Genomic DNA, 22,037 nt, shown 5'->3' with positions numbered 1-22,037 from the left:
CTATCAACTCTCTCTGCATTTTGTAGTTAAATTGGTGCTATGTAGAACCTGAAGCTTTATAGCAAAGTTCTACTTTTTTCTTTCTAACAATGTTTACAAGCATTTCACCATCATAAAATACTTTTCATTTTATTTTTTATTTTTATGTTTATATTCACAACAGAGATTCATTCATTTATTAATATTTATTGAACATGAATTATGTACCAGACACTGTTCTAGTCCCTCAGAATTTACTAATGACTAAGACAGGAAAAACTTCCTACCATAATGATGTTTACATTATAGCAGGAGAGAAGACAATAAACAAACAAATCCAATGGCTAATTCTTAGTTCTCATCTTAGTTGACTTACAGCAGCATTCAACACAGCTGATCTTTTTCAATACTTTGCAACACTTTCTTTACTTAGTTTTGGGATTTCCCCAGGTTTTCTTCTCTGTCTGTTCATTCTCTATTTCCTTTGCTGGTTCCTCCTTATCTTCTTGATTTCTTAATATTGACATGCTCCACAGCTGTCCTTGAACTTCTTCTCCTTCTTGTCTTCTTTGCATCCTTGATGATTGTATTTATTAGCTTAGCTTTAAATACACTCTCTACTCTGACAACTGCCTATTCATTAGTCTCCAACTTAGACCTCTCCCTTGATCTCCAGGTTCAGTATGGAATTGTTCACTCCATATATCTTCTTTAATATCTGATACACATAAAGTCCTGATTGTACCTTCCGGATTGGCTTGTCCTGCAGGCTTTTCCATTTTAGTAAATGGTAACCCCAGCCAAAAATCTAAGAGCTATCGCTCACTTCTCTTCCTCTTCTAACACATCTCTAGTCCATTGTCTTTTTGATCTCATTACCCCTCATTTTCCCAACTCCAGCCATTCTAGCCTCCATGCTGTTCCTCCAGTACACCGTATATGGTTCAGCCTGAGGGCCTTCTGCTGGAAATCTCATCTCCCAGATTTACTCATGGCACACTCCCTCACATCCTTCAGGTTTGTTCCCAAACTCACTTCTGTGAAACCTTCCCGTACCTACTGAAAAATTATACACCCCTTATTTATGTTCCTTACTAAGTTTTTCTTTATTGCATTTATCCCTGTCTAACATACTAAGTATTTTACTTCCTTTGTACTTTTGCTAGCTCCTCTCCTGCTAGAATGTGAGCTCCATGGGCAGGAAATTTCATGTTTTGCTCTGTACCTGGAATGGTATCTGGCATGCGGTAAGTCCTCAGTGGAATGTGGGGCTCCAGAGCAGAGGACCCACATCTCTGCAGGGTTTCCCTCCCTCCTTCTTCCCTCACCATTTCCCCTCCTTCCCTTCTTCCTTCCCTCTTTCTCTCCCTTCCTTCCTCCCTTCCCCGGCCCCCTTCCTCTTCCTCCTCTTTCTTCATTGTTCTTAATAGGCTTGGAGAAGCCGCTGAGTTAAAGCCCGTTTTCTATTTCTGGCTCTCTGTTTGGATTGGCAGTCACTTGGTTATGTGGGAAATCCGTGCCTAATCTTCCTGAGGTGTGGGCTGCCTGGACATCATAGAAGCCTCTTCATCTTCAGGGTCATGGCCTGTTTTTTGTTTTGTTTTGTTTTGCTAATTGCTTTATAACCACAACAAACTAGTACAGAGTATGCCCTGTACAAAGCAACACAATAAAGATTGAGGTGCTCCCTTGGGCAAGGCTGAAGATTTCAGCCTGTGATATTTGGAATTTAGGCTACAGTCCTTGTTTTTGGATGGATCACTGGGTGTGTGACACAGTCCATGCTTTTGACCAGATTCGAACAGGAGAATGGCCACTTGGCCCAGGTAGAAGTAGATGAAGTGTTTGGTTTCATGTGTCACATAAGTACCGAAGTTCCTCCCCACAATGCAGTGGCAGGTGGGGTTCTACTTCTTGTCAAACTCCTTCTTGATATGGGCAGCAGTGTCCTTCTCTGTATTTCTCCAGTGCCTGAGTAGCGCACTCCACTGAGTCCTGTTGCATCTCCTCCAACATATCGGCATTTTTGATCACGGCCTTTCGGTCACACATGGTTACCAAAGAGCAGCGGCTGGCTGACTGCAGCGGTCTCCTGGGGGAGAGGCTGGTGAGGCTCAGACCCTTAGAGAGGAGCGGTCCCTACTGAAGCCGTGGCGCATCTATCAGGGTCACAGCCTATTAACCCTATAATTTGAATTCTGCTCCTGGCAGCTCAGCAGTCATTGAATGCCATTGATATGTGGCTGCAAAAGTTCTGTTTGGGGAGTGGCTTGTTCTTCTAGTGAGTGTCCGAGCTGCTGCCCACCATCGTGGCTCTGGATAACCCTCCTTTAGTACCTCCTATGATACTGTGCTACATTCACAGACTCATTTATTTTTCTCCATGGCAGTAAATTGTAAGCTCTATGAGAATAGGAACATTTTTTGAAAATAAATATTTGTTGAATAAAGGAAGGAATGTCTAAATTTCACTTATAGATAGAAAAATCTAAAAACAAAAAGATGGAAACTATTTTATGATGATAAAATATTGGTAATAAGCACATAGTTTTTTCTTTCATTTGTTTTATCTATGCTATTTCTAAAAAAAGTCTTTGTCGTTTTTTGGCACAAAGTTTCCAGTTCTTATACAGTGTACACCCTATTTTTTATTTACTTTCATTCATGTTAATGGGAATCTGGAGCTGGATAAAGAGGAATAAGTGTGCCTAGCTTGCCATCTTTCCCAGAATATTTTCACCAATGTTTATGTTTTTTAATAAATGTGTTGTAATGAAAAATACTTCTCAGCTTTTTTACTCACCTTATATGCTTGATAGAGCAATAAATGACTTTGTCCACTCTCAAAGAACAAAAATTTATTCTCATCAAGGAGACTTAAAAAAAAAATCTTTTCTTTGTGTGACAAGGCAGGTATTGAGCAGTTGTTTTCCTGCACCTATTGTCCTTAATTTTTTCTGTTCATCTCTTCATTCCCAAATATGCAAAACTACAGAGAAAAAAAGTTATAAAAGGCTAAAGATATGTGATTTCTCCTGAGGTGTTATTCTGTAGAAACATCTGGGTGTGTCATGTACCTGAGTGATTATAAAACAAACATATATGTTTGTAAATAAGTCATTTCCCTTAATGTGTGCACAGCCTTCTAAATAATATATCCCAATAGTCTGTAGCAATGCATTCCTAAAAATAATCCATGGTGATAACTAAATGCTGCTTCTAGGAATGGAAGAATAGAAAAGAGAAAGATTTGTGAAAAAATTAGAGGAACAGTTTACCTCATTGAAAGTACTGGTTCAAGTTCTTCTTTTCTCTGTTTGTCAGAACTACAAATGAATTATTTTACTCTTTGTATGTAAGCACAAATAGCTTTGATGGTTATAAAGAAATAGTTCATGTATGTGTCATTGATTTAAATTACTTGAAAACCATTCCAATTTTAAGCAAATAATTACATGTCACAATTTCATGCTAAATATGTTGTTACTTTTTACTAAAATCTTAAGTGTAAGATTCAGTATAATATAAAAATTACATAAATAAATACCAATTAATTCATTTGCTCTTAGAGTAACCTTCTTACTCAGAGTGAGTTAAAAAAAGGATACCCAATTTTTTATCTTATTTGAAATTATAAAATTATTTTAAGAAAAATTTAATTTAGGAAGTTTTATTTTTCTGTATAATCATTGGGAATTGTGTAGAAAATTTCTTTATTATATTTATTATTTATATATTATTATTATTTTATATGTTTATTAGATGTGTATAGCTCTTCACGTTGCCAGTATCATCAAGCAAAATGCTGCCAACCCCTTCCATATGTCATACCTTTTTAAATATGTCTTTGGTGTCTACACAGTCATGGCCTCATTGCAGGGATTCAGTAAATATTTGTTACTTACTCAGTTCATTCATTCTTTCATTCAACAATTATTTATCAAATACCTATTATGTATCAGATATTTAATGCAAAAGGTAAACTGTAAATTTACATTTATTTATATCAAAATTTATATTTTGGATGTTATACCTTGGAAAATATTCTATAAATATCATTAGGTGAGCAGTTATTCTTAAAATAATGTTCTCTTCACCTTAGTTCTTATTGTTATAAATACTGGTTCACAAAACACCATGTTAGATCCCAATAATGTCACTTATTTTAAGGCTGTAGCAAGGACATTTTTTGCTCCCTGGTATCAATGATCCTCTTCTCCTATAATGAAAGGACTCTTGTTTTGTAGCAGGACATGTGGCTACAGAGTAAGCACTACATTTTCTAAGCTCCCTTGGAGGTGATGTGTGCGGTTTCCAGATTTTCCTTAAAGGACGAAGAGCTGGCCCTCTGCCACCTTTTCCCCATCCTGCTGCTTTGAAAAGTGTTTGTGGTGATGGATCGATCATCTTGTACCATGTGGATAAGAGCAGTATCTGAGGGATGACAGAGCTACGTGATAGAAAAAGCCTGGGTCCCCCATAAAATCCCTAGACTATCATTTCCATACTGTAATGTGAAAGGAATAAACCTCTGTTTTCTTTATGGACTGTATTTGAATCTCTGTTATGTATTTCCTAAGACAGAATTTGGTACCAGAAATGGGGTGCATGAAGTGGCATAACCTAGATCTGTGGTATAATATGTTTAGCACTTGGGAGGCAGGAAGCACAGACACAGATATTGGAAGTTGAAAAGCTGGTTGATCCCTGATATGCTGAGGCAAAGCATTGATATAACTGTTGATTACAGTATTTTAGAAGGCAGATTAAATGGTGACGGAGGCCATATATAACATTAGGGGAAATCACTGGAAAGCTGCAGGATCTTCATGTGTGTTGGCAGCTTCTTGCTCTTCCAGCAAAATCCTATGACAGAGATGAACTCAGGCTAGAGTTAACCAGTCGGCAAGCAAAGGTGGAAGGGCATATAGTTCTGTTAAGAAAGGCTCTTTGTGCCAGGTTAGCAAAATAATTTCACTGAGAGTCCTATAATTTGAGGCCTTTGAGGGTTGAAAAAGTCAACTCCTGTATTCCAAACCAAAGCAATTATAACTGGTAGCTTCAAAGCCACTGCCTTAGTAGGAGATAAATTCAATGTCCTGCCAGATTTGGGAACCAGACGAGAAGCAAAATCAAATTAAGAGTATTGCTTTTCCACCCAAACAAAATGGTTTAGATAGCCTGGATGTAGCTTCCATCCAGAGAGGGGGTAAGGAAAGCACACAGGGTAATAAGGAAAAGACAAGCATCTTCAGGCTTAAAGAATACATCTAGATGAAATCTTTGGCTATAGTTACTTACATATGGAACTAATCCAAAACAAATTGCCTGGAAGCTAGCTAAGGTTTTGAGGGAATTGTATGGCTACAGAGCAACAACATAGCCTGCAAAAGCCTGTAATTGTTCAACCCTTTAGAAAATTCCTGGGCCGCCAAATCTGGACCAGCAAGGAGAAGGCTACAAAAATATCACAGTCTCCAACAAGAGCAATCTTTGTACCACCTGCTTGATTCATGGCAAGGGAGGACAAAAGATAGGACAGCACCCGCCAGGGGGTAGAACCAAAGGCTTTGGAAGAAAGCGCACATTTCTTCCAGGAAAGCAGAATCAGGGCCTTCCAGATGAGACTAATCCATTGTTGGTTCATGGAATATTTGTAATGCCTACTTAGTAGGATTTGATTATTGCCATGGCCCAGTGACTGCTATAAATTTCCCAATCCCTCTTTGCTCAATAGGGGCAGTTTAGTTTGCAGTATCTACTTCTTCACAAGCCGTGAGTATTGAGTGTATGGGGACAGATAAACTTGTTTTAGTTTGTAGGTTGCCAAATCATGAGGCTCCACATCCATGATTAATGAAGGGAAAGAGCTATACATCATCCAGAGAGGAGAGACTTTTAGCTGGGTACAGTAACCAGTGGGACTTTGGAATTTTCTCCCTTGTGGAGGTAATCAATGTATTCTATGTGAAGGAGAGAGATTGTGATGGATATTTGGGTTGCCACATGAATAGACTGTGGCAAATAATGCTAGTTGTATTTAAATGTCCATTCTCTCCTTTAACAGAGATACAGACATACCTCTGAGATGTTGCATGTTCAGTTTTAAACCACCACAATAAAGTGAGTATCACAATTAAGTGAGATACACAATTTATTTTTGTTTCCCAGTGTATATAAGAGTTATGTTTATACCATACCGTAGTGTATTAAATGTGGAATAGCATTATGTCTAAGAAAACAACGTTCATGCCTTAATTAAAAACACTTTATTGCTGAAAAATGCTAACCATCATCTGAGCCTTCAGTTGAGTCATAGTAGTTACATTAAAGATCACTGATTTCAGATCATCACAACAAATATAATAATAATGAAAAAATTTGAAATATTGTGAGAGTTAACCAAACTGTGACACAGAGACATGAAGTGAGCAAATACTGTTGGAAAAGTGGCACCAATAGACTTGCTTCATGCAGGGTTGCCACAAACCTTCAATTTTTAGAAAACACAATAACTGTGAAGTGTAATAAAGAGAAGCACAACAAAACAATGTATGCCTGTAAAGCCCCTGATTTTCGGCTATGTGCAGGACTGCCAAAAATAAAGTTTTTTTACCTTCCTTGTAGTTAGGTGTGGCCACATGACTAATGGATGTAAGGAGACTTTGTGGGTGCAGAATCTGGGATGTTTTTAAAAGGCAAGTGTGTTGCATTCCTGTCACCCTTCCTCTATCCCATTTTTTCGAACACAAATGAGGTAGTGAGCTATCTTGGAACAAGAACTAAGGATGATTTTGAGGGAAAGGTAGACCAATAAGATAGAAGGAGATTTTGTCCTTGGGTAACTTTGTGTAGCAGAGCTCCCATACTAATTCTGTATTGCTCCCCTTAAGAATATTTCACAAGGGAGAAGTAAACTTTTATTACATTAAGAGGGTTGATATTTGGGTCTTGTATCAGTCAGCTATTGCTGCATAACAAACAATATAAAAATTTCAGTGGCATACAAAAATAATCATTTATTTCTTGCTCATGATTTTATGAATTGGTTGGAACAGTTCTGTTTCATACTTCAGGTAGAATGGTAAATTCTGCTTCATATTCTCATACTTCTCCTAAGATCATATGAGTGTGTATATTGTTTGTAGCTAAGAGTTATGAGAGCCAGATAAATGACTGTAGTGAACTGTCCTACATAATGGTGAACTATTATGCATTTATGAATATCATGTAGGTGAAAGAGAAGTTGAATGATGGTTTTGAGTTTTGAAGGTGTAATTTAGTACTGTATTGAGTGGAAGTAAATTACTATATCAGTGCTAATGCTAGTGTAGCTATACAAAAATCCTGTTATTTTGCCATCTCTCTATCTAGAACTGTAAAAAGGCCTGGGATTTTACCCTACTTGCACACTAATAAGTTAGCCTGCTATAGTTTTATAGATGCTGACGGGAGACAAGACTCTTGGGTCAGAGATGATGAACAATTTATTATTCACAGCATTAGCAGCAACCAGAAAATCAGCATTTTTTTGCACCTGTTTTCTGGGCTCCAGTTCCCATAAGGAAACACAAAGAGGGTGAGCTGTTACCTGCACACTCTATGGGTTGCATTACAGGAGAAGAATCCAGAGCATCCAGAGCCCAGAAATTTTAATAATAGGTGGTAAGCATCCTGCCTTTTGCTACAGAGGGGAGACAATATCTTTATCTTCCAAAGTTGTAAACAAATGTGTCTCTTACTGCAGAGTAAATACCACATCTTCCAAGGCTGTTCACGATACAAACATACTTGAAATGATCTTCTGGAATAAAGGACAGTCAGTATCACTACTAGCAACAGGTGTAGAAATGAGAGATCCATGGAGAACTGTCTCCCAAACTGCTTTTGCCAAAGTCATTAGTGACATTCTAATTTTTGTTCTAACGTGTACTTTTGTCTGCTTATCTAACTTGATCTCTTACAGCTTGCGGCTCTATTGTCATTTTACCCATTCTGGTTTAATTACACCTTTTTCTCTAGGCTTTCTTCTTACTCCTTTGACTTTTTATTCATTCTTTCTTCATTTATCAAATATGTTTTGAGCACTTCATATGCTCCAGGTAGTCTTGTAGGCACTGAGAAGGGAATAATACAAAAAAAGCACCTTTGCTTTCATGAAACTTGTAGTCTAGTAGGGGAAGTCAGATAATAAGTGAGATAAATTAAATGATATATAATATTTTAGGTGGTGGCAAGTACTAAGGAGAAAATTAATGCAAGGTAAAAGAATAGAGGAATAGGAAGATTCCAGTGGGTTGCCATTTGAGAACAAAGGCTTTTCTGAGAAAGTAACATTTGAATAAAAATCTGAAATAAGTGAGCAAACCTTGAGGCTGTTTGAGCCCTATTTGAGGGTGGATGGAAGAGATCTAGGAAAAGCCAACAGGAAATGCAAGGCCTTGAGCCCATAGTGGGCCTCGTGTGTCTGAGGAATAGCAGGAAGTGTCCTATTACTTATCCGTTTATTGTTCAGCTTCCAAAGGTCATCCTAACTCTGACAATATAAACTTAAATTTTTTTTTCTTCTACAAATTTATGGTTTTATGTGTGTGAGTGTGTGTGTGTGTGTGTGTGAGAGAGAGAGACATGCTTCATCCATTTGTAAGAGTTAAGGTAGAGAATTTTCCAAAAGGTTGTCTAGTTTTTCTAAGATAATTTATTGAGTAATCTTTTTCTTTCTCCATTGATTTGAAATGTTACCTTTGTCATTTAAAGAATTAAAATAAATTCTTATCTGAATTAAGCTTTTTTTTTTTTACTTTCTTCTGTTGCATTCATCTATCAATTTTTAAAATTCATTAAGAAGCTATTTTAATTACATGACTTTTTTTAGAAATTTCTAGACTTTCCTCCTTATTTTTCCAATTGAAATGTATAATCCCTATGTCTGATTTCAACATTTTCTTGGTATTTTAATTTATATTGCACTTAATAGATGACAGATAGATAAATAGATAAATGAGTATGGCAACTGAGTCATCCCATACAAGAATGTGATTTGTTTATTAATTTATTTAAATATTCTTTTATACTCCTTAATAGATCTTTAAGGTACAATAATGTGTCTTTTTGGTTATTGGGTTTATACTTAGGCCTTTTTTTTTCAATTGTGTTTAGGTGTTAGTAACATTGAACATAATAGAGAAATACACATCTCCGGACCTAATTTTAACAGTTAATATGCTTTATTGTCAGCCTCAGGTAATTCTTAGAATTCAAGTTTCAGTTATTTTGTTTATTATTCTAATGAACTTATGACATATCTAGTATAGAAAGTATAGAAAGTTATCAAACATATTTCTAAGTGAGAGTTTTGGTGTTCTGGGCTTTGCGTATATAACAATGATGAGGCAGTTACTGATCCTGTGACAGAAACATACCCCAAGTGATCATCTAATCTTCTGTCTCCCCCTGGATAGAGCTAAATTAAAAACATCAGGCAAAGCAGCTTAATGTACTTATTGGAGATTTAGGTCAAGACAAGAAGATCCACATATTCCTCTGGTACAGTCTGCAAAGTATAGAGTCATTTTGCAGATGGTCTTATATCCCAATGGGGCGAAGATATACCACCTGCATTTTTCTATTTTGTTTTGATTTTTAGTCAAAGTTTGCATGATGGCATGGAGACTATCCAACTCACTTTCCTACCGTAGTCTGATTATTATTTAAGTCATGATGTTTATCAATAAAGTTCTTTGTTTTGTGGGTACAAGTAAAATATTCAGTTTTTCTTAAGATTTATTTTGCTCTGAATTTTCACAATGAAATTGTTTCATGCTTAATTTGATTATTTTTATAATAAAAACAGAGTTGCTTTTTTAATTATCTCTAGCTTCATTCTTGTTTTCCTTATTTCCTTATTGGCTACTGATATTAACAATTAGCCAAGCCTGATTCTTGATGCAATTTCATAATTTTTTCATGTAGAGGTAGAAAAGGTTTACTTCTAAAAGCAAATAAATGAAAATAATTTAATAATTTTATTAAACATGATTGTGTGTCTTACTGGATTCATAAATCTATTTTTTAAAAACATTTAAAATAATGATCATAATTGATAATTATATTTTTTGAATTTTCCAGGATTACAATGAAATTAAATAATTTATAATATTTTCTACTTTGCTAACCATGTACTTAACTATCAAGTTTTCAATCCATTTTGTTTTGTTTAATTTCTAAGAATGCCAACATCTAAAAAACACTGACAAACTTATCTTCTGAAGCTAGAAGATCCCATAGTCCCCTTCAGTACTTTATTTTTAATTCAGTTCAATACTTATAGATATTAATTTTTCACCAAAATGTACAACTTCTTTCTCAAAGCTAGAAAGTTACTGATTCATAAGGTAGACTACCTTGTTACTAATTCAAATAGCTTTTTGGTCCCCCAATAATTTCTCTCTTCCTCTTCCCACATGTCTTACTTGCCTGGAAAAGATATGCAATAAAGCAGTGGCGCAAAGTACATTATGCTGGCACAAAATTTTAAAAAATCATTATTTTGAGATTGCTTATAACAGCAAATCAAACCCAAGAAGCTAGTTTTAGAATTAAGTCCTAGTGCTAGAAAAAAAGACACCTCACATAACTGCAAACCTTTAATTTTACCAGCCTATATAAAAACTTATCAGTACTGTATTTGATACCAAAGAGGGGAAGAGAATAACAAAGTTGCCTTTTCAAACAATGCTATTAGTAAATACGTTGACATTCATATCAAATATGAGAGAGACAACATGAATCCAGAAGAATAGTACATCATAAAGTTTTCATTACACATGGGTGATTCCACAGAAGTAATATACTTACTAATATCATACAGCTTGGAATCCCTGAAGACAAATGCTTGGAAGAATATTATTTGTTCCAAAGAAGCTCTATATCAAACATCTGAGAATAAAATGTTCAAAGTGGTAAAGGGATACTTGAAACCAAGAACATACTAAGGAAGCACTCACCAAAATATCTTTGGGCATTGAAGGTTATGTTAGGTTGTAGGAAAACATATGAGATTTACATCAAAAGTTCTTTTTAAACCCTAGAATTCAAAAATACGTTATTTAATTAACATTAGATATATTTACATATGTCAGTGTTTGTCCATAGATTTACAGTCCATATTAAAAGATGTTATTAAAATGGTGATTGGTAATAAAAAATGAGGGTGATATACATATAATGGTAATTAAATCCAAGCTGTTAAAATATCTTTTTCATCTTTATTCAAAGAAATATGATCAGAACACAATTTCATACTGAAGTGCATTGGTTCTTCAAGGAGAGTTAGGCAAGAATTTATAAAATTATTGATGAATTGTGTGTGTGTGTGTGTGTGTGTGTGTGTGTGTGTGTGTGTGAAAGAGAGAGAGAGAGATGAAGGAGTATAAGGAAGAGGAGGGGCTGGTTTCTTACTTTGCATATTTTTAAAAAGCATTGTTGTTGGCATTCAAAATAGTGCACTTTGTATTTTTTCAGCTTCCAAGGAGCTTAATTAAAGTACTTTAACAGGTACTGATAGAGTTAATGGAAAAATCTGAATCCTAAACATTTAAGATGAGCAAAGCAACATCTGTGTAGGATTGAGGAAAATCTTTAATATTTTTAAATACTTGAAGGTTTAAAGTCAGCATTACCACCAGACTGTTCACTGTTAAATTTGTCACACACAAAAAAGAGGGAAGACATTTTAAAGGACTGATTGCTCCCATGAAATATTGATATAATTTAAACAGAATTATATGAATTCTGATAATTTTGTAAGAAAACAATTAAATACAAGCAACGTATATTCATGTGATACCACCTACTTGTGTGAACAAAATTTGTCATTAATATCACTATGAAAAATTTAAAGAGATCATCATTAAAAAGTCTTGATAAGGATTTGTGTATAGCTATTTCGAACGTAAAACCATATACTAAAGCATTATGTCCACAGAAGAAATTTCATGTTTCTTATTAAAAGTTAGAAAACATTTTTTGGAAAGTGCATTTATAGTCGATATTTTAAATCTTCCCTAATACTTTGTATTTTATTTATATTATAATCATAAAATGCAAAGGAAATGTAATATTTTTTTCCTCTAAGTCTTATACAGATGCTCCCAGAGTCAGTTTTGTGAAAATTTTATTTCTATGTGTGTCATGAAAAAAAGGCTATGAGTCACTTCTTTATAATGCAGCAAGGGAGAAAAGTGAGTCAATAACTGGTGAAATTATCAGGGCTGAAAAAAGCAGCATCTTTGAAAACAGGCAGTGAAGAAGGTAGTGGTTTAAAAGATTGGACTAAATGAGTTGGATAATTTTCATCAGAATAAAAAAACAAATGAGGTAAAGCTAAAGTAGATTAGGGAAGATAGCTGTTCTTGGGAAGTTGAAAACTGTCGATTTTTTTTTTTAACATCTTTATTGCAGTATAATTGCTTTACAATGGTGTGTTAGTTTCTGCTTTATAACAAAGTGAATCAGTTATACATATACATATGTTCCCATATCTCTTCCCTTTTGCATCTCCCTCCCTCCCACCCTCCCTATCCCACCCCTCTAGGTGGTCACAAAGCACAGAGCTGATCTTCTTGTGCTATGCGGTTGCTTCCCACTAGCTATCTATTTTACGTTTGGTAGTGTATATATGTCCATGCCACTCTCTCACTTTGTCACAGCTTACCCTTCCCCCTCTCCATATCCTCAAGTCCATTCTCTAGTAGGTCTGTGTCTTCATTCCCATCTTGCCACTAGGTTCTTCATGACCTTTTTTTTTTTTTTTCCTTAGATTCCATATATATGTGTTAGCATACTGTATTTGTTTTTCTCTTTCTGACTTACTTCACTCTGTATGACATACTCTAACTCCATCCACCTCACTACAAATAACTCCATTTCGTTTCTTTTTATGGCTGAGTAATATTCCATTGTATATATGTGCCACATCTTCTTTATCCATTCATCCGATGATGGACACTTAGGTTGCTTCCATGTCCTGGCTATTGTAAATAGAGCTGCAATGAACCACAAGAGAAGGAAAACACCTACAATAACAAACCCAAAACATTTAAGAAAATGGGAATAGGAACATACATATCGATAATTACCTTGAATGTAAATGGATTAAATGCTCCCACCAAAAGACATAGACTGGCTGAATGGATACAAAAACAAGACCCGTATATATGCTGTCTACAAGAGACCCACTTCAGACCTAGGGACACATACAGACTGAAAGTGAGGGGATGGAAAAAGATATTCCATGCAAATGGAAATCAAAAGAAAGCTGGAGTAGCAATTCTCATATCAGACAAAATAGACTTTAAAATAAAGCCTATTACAAGAGACAAAGAAGGAGACTACATAATGATCAAGGGATCGATACAAGAAGAAAGTACAACAATTGTAAATATTTATGCATCCAACATAGGAGCACCTCAATACATAAGGCAAATACTAACAGCCATAAAAGGGGAAATCGACAGTAACACAATCATAGTAGGGGACTTTAACACCCCACTTTCACCAATGGACGGATCATCCAAAATGAAAATAAATAAGGAAACACAAGCTTTAAATGATACATTAAACAAGATGGACTTAATTGATATTTATAGGACATTCCACCCCAAAACAACAGAATACACATTTTTCTCAAGTGCTCATGGAACATTCTCCAGGATAGATCATATCTTGGGTCACAAATCAAGCCTTGGTAAATTTAAGAAAATTGAAATCATATCAAGTATCTTTTCCAACCACAACGCTATGAGAGTAGATATCAATTACAGGAAAAGATCTGTAAAAAATACAAACACCTGGAGGCTACACAATACACTACTTAATAACGAAGTGATCACTGAAGAAATCAAAGGGGAAATCAAAAAATACCTAGAAACAAATGACAATGGAGACACGACGGTCTTTGTCAATTTTTATACAGTGTTTTAGTAATTGTGCTTCTCAATTATGTGAAGTGTTTCTGTAATGCACTGAGCAGCTGGGATGGGACCAGTCTCCCAGTGCTGTACCCAGCCCAGCAGCTAGCACCCTCCCAGCCCAAGATGGTGCTCAGGTAGTATTTGTTGAGTGAATGGGGGTTGTATTAGTTTGCTCGGGGTGCTGTTACAAAGTATCACAGACTCAGTGGCTGGCTTAAACAATAGAAATTCATTTTCTCACAGTTCTAGAGGATGGAAGTCCAAGATCAAAATGTTGGCAGGGTTGGCTTCTTCTGAAGCTTCTGTCCTTGGCTTACTGGTGGCTGCTTTCTTGTAGTGCACAAGCATCCTTGGTGTCTCTTCGTGTGTCTAAATTTCTTCTTGTTATAAGGACACCAGTCAGATTGGAATAGGGTCTGCCTATACAGTGTATCTCCAAGTATAATCATGCTCTGGGGTACTGGGGCTTGGGATTTTCACATATGAATTTTAGGGGGATACAATTCAGCCCATAATAGGGGTCCAGCAATGCAATTGAGACTCTGTAAGAGCTCATTTTTAAAAATTTGAGTTAATATCTTTCAGTGTAGGAATGATTTTCATGATATTCAGTAATGATAAAGGAAACATAGTTCTGTCAGGTATACAATTAATATAGTTAATTATCTACAGAAATAACTGCTTTCATTTAAACTTTTTTTTTAATGCTTGATTTAGTGTTTGTTTTCAATCTTTTGACAATATAATCCATTCATTTCCTTTCCTCTTTGACAACAGTTATACAAAACATTATACAAAGGCTAGAAATGTCAGTGATAGATGGCTTAGATTAATTTAGTCTCCTCCTCACCTTCGCCCATTACTCTAACAAACTATGCTACTGAGAAGATGGAGCCTCATTTAAGACTGTCTATATTGATCTGATAATTACTCAGTGAAAGACTAGATCCCATCATATCTAAATCCTGAGCCTGTTAACTGAAAAATTGTTCCTAGAAAACTGATGGTGCACCAGTAAACACTTAGGTCCTGCAGTAAACGCTCAGAAAAATGCTAGGGATGTTACCTGTTAACTTTTGCCTCATGGGTACAAGAACAGTTGGTGACGGTAAAAATATAAACCCACCGGAAGAAGTATAAAAGTAACTTCCAGAAGGCCTTAGGAGATCTTCACCCTGAAGAGACATGACCCTGCTGATAAATGTTTGCTGGGGGCTTGAGGCAGGCAAGCCTGCCCTCTGCCTGGGAGTGCTGCCACGTCATGATTGGTGCATACAGTAAGCTGTATGTCGTAACCTGAATTCTTTCCTTACTTTAAAGGAGCAATTTAGTCCTTGCATGGCTCTGTGGGTATATTTTAGTCGGTTATATCATCCTGTTGGGGCAAACAGGCCCTCAGCTATTCATTTCATTCCCCACTTGTTCCTCTTGATACAGAGGAACGCCCAGCAGAATAAGTTACAGGATATGTGAATCCAAATTAGTTTTCTTCTGGCTACTATCATTTCTGGGAAAGAGAAGTGGATAAAATTACTTTTGTAATTTCTTCTGAGAATTGTTGGTCTCTCAGGTTTGTAAAGGCCTTGGGTATCCTGTATGGAACTAGCTGAGTTATGTTAACATGCTGCTGTTTGGGCAAAGACTATTGTAAAATACATCTCATGATTGATTTTAGATGACAGAAATATAATGCCTTCTGGAGCTAAAGCTATTATTGTTAATACTACTAACGTTAAAAGGGCCGTCAAACCAAGCTGAATGAGAACAATGTGGTACAACAACAATAAGTCTGAAAAATAAGGTAATTAAATTATTGTATTTTACTTGATTACTTGTTAAGCAGTAGGAGTTGTGGGGTTAGATTATGGGATTTGTTTGAAGGGATATAATACATTTCTCCAAATGAAAACATCTGTCCACACTGGTGTTTTCCATTAGTCATCTTCAGCGATGTTAATTTAACTTAAAACAATTCACACTACTCTGTTGATGATTAATTTGAAAATGATGTTTGCATTATTAGTTGAAGTCAGAGACACCGTGAGAAACGGTAGTAAAAGCACATGGCCATGATGATGCATTTGGTACTTAGAATGTTTACATTAAAGCAGCCCCTGGTGTTTGCATAGGGTTTGAGAGCAGAGGAGAAACTAAAATTGGCACAGGTTATTAAAATGCCTGACTCAGGAGTCAACGTAAGCCCTGAGTAGAGTCTCATAGAAACTGAAGCCTTATCAAGCTTCATGTGATTGATATAGCATTCACTCACCTATTATTCTACAAGGCTCTAGAGTAAGCAGTGAGAACTCAATCCCTTTTATTTATTTATGTTTAAGAAAAGGTTTTAAAATCATAAAAACTATTAGGAGAGATCATGCTTTTGTCTAATGAACCTTGCATATCACAAACACTCCAATTTTTAATAGACAACAAAGGTTTCTCTGAGCATTCAGGCAGAGGCATTTACACTCCTTTAAGAGTACTCATAGGGCTTCCCTGGTGGCGCAGTGGTTGAGAATCTGCCTGCCAATGCAGGGGACACGGGTTCGGGCCCTGGTCTGGGAAGATCCCACATGCCGCGGAGCAACTAAGCCCGTGAGCCACAACTACTGGGCCTGTGCGTCTGGAGCCTGTTCTCCGCAACAAGAGAGGCCGCGATAGTGAGAGGCCCGCGCACCACGATGAAGAGTGGCCCCAGCTCGCCGCAACTGGAGAAAGCCCTCGCACAGAAACGAAGACCCAACACAGCCAAAAATAAATAAATAAATAAATAAATTAATTAATTAAAAAAAAAAGTCATTCTCCTACATACCACAATACCATTATCACACCCAACACAATTTAAAAAAAAAATGAAATTGGTATCTTAATGGCTGAGAATTTCCCCTCTTAATTCCAGGTTAAAAAGAAAAAAAAAAAGAGTACTCATACTAAGAGGTGTGTTCTCATATATCATCCCTTTAATTCATTTGTTCCCAAATTTTAGTGTACATGTATCCTGTCCTATACATCTTAATTTAATTAGTATTTTGGCCCAGTAATCTAAATTTTTAACAAGCTTTAGACATGCTCTAAAGAATAATTTAAAAAAATTCACATATACCTAATCCTCAAATTATTCCTTAAAAATAATCCCACAAGCCTGATGTTCATTTTTACCCAACTAGCTATTTTCCTAGCATTTTAGCTTTACAGTAGCTTTAAAGGTCAGAGAAGATTTTTGGTTCATGATGGCACACTAATCACATGGTACTGTGTCCTTTACCATTTCAGACACCTCAAAGGGATTAAAACATATAAATACATCATTTTGAAGATAATAGGAGATGACCATTAGTGGTTGACAATTTTCAGCAATTTTCTGGCAGACAGAAAGCAGTTTGGGGAGAGCTACTGAAAGAAGCAGGATAGAGGGGGCCAGGACCTGGAAGGCAGTTGATCTACCCTACTGAATCCTGGAGAGCCTCAAGATTCTGGAATGCCAGTTCTGATGAACAACAGGAGTGAAGAGTGAGTTGAAAAACAAGACCATTAAGATCTATATATGGAAGGTCACAATAATCTTATACTTCACATGGTGGACAGAATACCAACAATGACCATCAACCCACTTAAGCAAAATATTGGAAGGTTCCTTCTTTTAGAAATAAGTGACTGTCTGAATGGATGTGGACAGCTGGTGTGGGAGTTGGTGCCCAGATCAAAGACCTCAGCGTTCTGGGAGGTAGGAGTTCTCAAGCATAAGGACCAGCTCATCACTGAAAAATTCCACCAGCATCCGTGCACACATTGCCACATTATTTAGGTTTTTATTGCCTCATTCCTAAATGTGAAAAGATGACTAAGGTTCAACAGATATTTGAGGAGAACTTGAAACATAAGAAAGAAAAACTAAGGTAAACATATTAAAAAATGCCTACAAATGCACACACAGTCACAGATGAAACAGATACTTATTCAAATTATATGGGGATTTTAGTGAATTCTCCCACCACACACTCATACACACTTTCACACTCTATTCAGTATTCTTAGAAACAAGGATACAATGCTGTGTGAAAACAACACTTGGAGAACAAGAAAGATTTTTTAAAAAATATAGGCACAATAAAAGATTTCAAATGTAGGACCAGTAAAGTTGAGGAAAATTCCTAGAGAGCAGGAAAAAAATACACTGACTGACCTATTTCATTTTATAACATATAGCCCAAGGGAATAAGCACCTCCTTGAAATGCCTTTAAATTTTTTAAGTTACTATTTTCAGATATAAATTTTGACAGTCACCAGTATACAATATTCAGTGATTCACACATCAATGAATTATCCTTTGTTCATTCATTATCTGGTATTGATTGAGCATCTACTATTTGCCTATCATTACTCTAAGTACCAAGTAGTGATCGACACAGTGATCAAAACGTACAAAAATTTCTGTATCCACAGAGCTTATGTTTTTGTTGGGAAAGATAGACAATAAACAAAAACCAAAAATATATAGTATGATAAATGGTCATAAGTACTTTGGAAAAAAATAAAGCAGGTAAAGGAGATAGGAAAGGTGCTGCTGGGTGTGGGGTTGGGAGGAAGATTTTATGGAGGGTTGGAATCTATAGAGTTTGTGTTTCAGACATATCAAGTTAAAGACGCCATGTAGAAATCCAAGTGGTGCTGGAGAGGGCAGTTGGGTAATCATTTTGGAGTTCAGTGGAGAGGTCTGGGCTGGAGATACTAATTTGTGAGTCATTTCAAGTATAGTAGTATTTAAAGTCATGTGAATGGATAAGATAAAGAAGAGTTACAGGGAATGAGCCCTGTCACATGCCAACACGTAGAGGTCCGTGTGACGAGGAAGAACTTCCTAGCAGAGACAGAAAAGGGTTAGCCAGGAAGAGACCAAAGGGAGTATGGTGTTCTGGATACCGAGAGAGGAAAGTATTTTGAGGAGGAGGCAGTAGTCAGTCATTCCAAATGCATTTATAAAAATGTTTTCATCTGCAAATGGGTAGTGATAGTGATAGTGTTCTTCTTGTTTTATGAGGCTATGAGAATAAGTGAAAATGGGAGAGTTATACTGCGCAAGTAGTTTACACTATACCAAAAAGTAGCCACTTCAAATACAACTTTGAAGTAAGCAGAGTAGAAGTAAATTATTGAGTTAACCACTAAATTGAAAGGGAAGGGTTACACTATTTGATGATCCACAGGCAGCATTCCCTCCCAACCCCCCAATAAATCACATGGGACATTGAGTAACTGTCTTTGTTATTTGCCTATGCCCTAATAGCATCTCTGAAACCTGAAATCATTATTGGGGCATGTTGGAAAGTTGTTTTTGGTAATTTCCCTAGTTTGGAGAAGAGAGTCAAAGAGGCTACCCTGTCTGTGGTATTTTAAAACATATTCTTTGAGTTTTCTCACTTACACAAAATTAAATGGAGTGATAGATGTTTAACCACTGAATCGCTTTGGCTTGGATGCATTGGCAGGGTAGCAGGAAAAGTTCTTGCTTTTAATATATTCTTTGGGTGCCTAGAGTGCTGTTAATACTTCATTTATTATAAATATTGATACAACAATATATGTTAACTTGTTGAGATATTATTTGTTGGTCCTTTGCATTTCCTTCCCTCATTTATTGATATTTTCCTAGAGCTTCTGCTTGGAGTCCTGAAGGGCAGAGAGAGCCCAGTCTTTGAAAGTAAGGAGAGGTACAGACAGATTTTCTTCCTGACTCAGTAGGATAGAGACTGTCAGATCTTTTGAGTTGGAGGGAATCCATTTCCACCTTAGAGCAGTACCTTTCAGCGTGGGCCTAGGGAGCCTGGTCCCCAAGAATGGAGGGTCCTAGCCATACCAGGTGTGACACAGGGGGAACCTTCAGCTTCCAGGGCCTCTGTGGCTAGAGGCAGCAAACGTCATTCTTCTGTGATCTTCAGGTGGCACTGGAACAAATTTATGTGCAAGAGTTCCGTATAGTACCGTCATACAGTACCACCTCATTTTTGCCCTTGACTCATAGGCTACTGCTCAAAAATTTAAGGTTTTTTAGTCATAGCTTTTCTCCTGAGCCAACCCTAACTTTGCTGGTTCTTCCCTGCCCCATGGGTCATTTTCAAATGCCTTCCAGGCCTTCTTTAACTACGTTCTACTTTAACACTCATGTTTCATAGACTGCTTCATACAACACTTCACTTTTGCCCTAACTGAAACTAGGCGCCCCTGCTGAGGATATGATTTTTCTGGCAGCCATCTGCAAGAGACACTATTTATCCATCCTGTGTTTCACAGAGCTTGTAGTTCCCTGTTGACTTTCTATACCATTTCCTGCATCTTCCAGTAAAAATCCTCCTTCTACTTTGAGACTTATTCCTGACATCCATCTCCATCCTTCTGTGACATATTAATCCATCTCTTGTGTCTGTCAAGGACTTTGGCACCTACATCAAAATTTTACTTGTCATTCCAAGTGCCTTCATTTTTTACCATTACTTCCTGTGGTTCACACAGCTCTGAAAGTTCACAGTTCTTACGATAACCTTCCAGGTGGCTACATCCTGGAACCTGTCATTCCCAGTACTCCTCTTTCTTTGGACTCCAAAATTCTACTATCTTTACTTCTAGTCACAATCTCTAATATTTCTAGCTTTCTCTTCCCTACTTGGTCATCTTAATCTCCAGCTCCTTAACTGCTTATACTCCATCTCTCCTTCCCCTTTTGGCTTAACTTCATTTTTCTCTTACTACTTAAATCTTCCTTTGCTTGTGTTCTCAACTTCTTAGCTTGTCTCTGTCTTTCCCTCTTTACTTTTCCCTCCCTCCCTTCCTTTCTTCCTTCCTTCATCTATATCTTCCTCTTTATTTTTCTTTTTATCTATCTATCGATCCATCCATCCATCCATCCTAACTTACTGAAACCTACCCCTTATGTCAGCAACTTGGCTAGCTCTTCACCGAAAACCTTTTTTTAATTTCTTTCTAGCACACGGGCATCCAGTTAGGTTTTAGCATGTGTCTGAGGTCTAGCCAATAGGCTGTGAGTGGAAATAATGTGTGCCACTTCTAGGCCTGGTCTATAAATAAACCTCTGGCATGACCCTTCATCTCTCCCCCAGTCCCATCTGCTCGTTGGATGACAACACTCAAGATGTTCTTGGAAGTCGCATGTTGAAGATGGGTGAGCCTTCACTAGCTTGACTCCCTAAATGACTTCATGAATAAATCCCTACTCCTATTCTACATAATTTCAAATGAATGAGAAATAAGCTTCTGTTGTGTTAAACAATTGAAATTTCTAAGTTAATCTGTTATAGCATTTGATGTTATCATAACCAAAGATAGATCCACACCTCTGCCTTTTTTTTCTTCCCCATGTTTGTTCTGTCACTGATTGGTACTGGAGAAATTCTCACCATCGTGTGGATTTGTACCAAAATCTACCACCTTCAACTTTAGCTGGATTGTCAGTTGTGCTCGATGATCACCCTGTGTATCATATTTCTTCTTTTTATCATTTCATTCAATGATTATTTTATTTATTTTACTATGAACATCCTCATTTGGGTATATGATTTTCATCCTGTATTATAGAAATAGGAAAGAACTTGATGTATGAACTTTTTCAAACTCCTACCCAACTCCTATCCCTCTCTTCCCTCCATCTACAAACATGCCTGCATTCATCACTTTACCCTATTTCTGTGAAAGAATTGATTCTCTTTCTCCTTGAGGCTAATAGCTCCATTTGGATATTCATCTCATTTACCTTCTTAGAGCCTTTGGTCCATCTGGGAATCTCAACAGGGCAGCAGCCATGCTAATTTAACCCATCCTTGGATCCCCAACATGAAGCATGGTACATGATACATAGTGGGTGTTCAAAACAAATTTCTTGAGTGAGAAAATAATTGCATTTTCTTTATTGTATTTTCAACATCATCCTCTCTACTGATACTTTTCCTCCTCAGCATATAGTCGATTCTGTCCCTATGAAAAACAAATAGAAGTAAACAAAACTTCCTCAACCTTTAAACTCCTCAAACTCCTGCTCTATTTCTCTTTTATGAGCATCCTTTCTGGGAGAGCTA

At 36.6% G+C, this 22,037-nt stretch overlaps 1 protein-coding gene and 1 pseudogene across 3 annotated transcripts in view; one reads left to right on the top strand and one right to left on the bottom strand.

Annotated features, from left to right (window-relative positions):
* The window catches only part of CFAP299 (cilia and flagella associated protein 299), a 609,967-nt gene that overhangs the window by 69,826 nt on the left and 518,104 nt on the right, over window positions 1-22,037 (top strand). The window lies entirely within an intron of this gene.
* On the bottom strand, window positions 1,566-2,411 carry LOC309660698 (dynein light chain 1, cytoplasmic pseudogene; annotated as a pseudogene). Its single transcript has one exon. The product of its transcript is annotated as a dynein light chain 1, cytoplasmic pseudogene (transcript).

This window comes from Balaenoptera physalus (genome assembly GCF_965194825.1).
Source record: "Balaenoptera physalus genome assembly, chromosome: 5".
In the NCBI taxonomy this organism is placed as follows: Eukaryota; Metazoa; Chordata; class Mammalia; order Artiodactyla; family Balaenopteridae; genus Balaenoptera; species Balaenoptera physalus.
The sequence above is the reverse complement of the archived record's forward strand: the minus strand, read 5'-3'. Positions and strand labels throughout refer to the sequence as shown.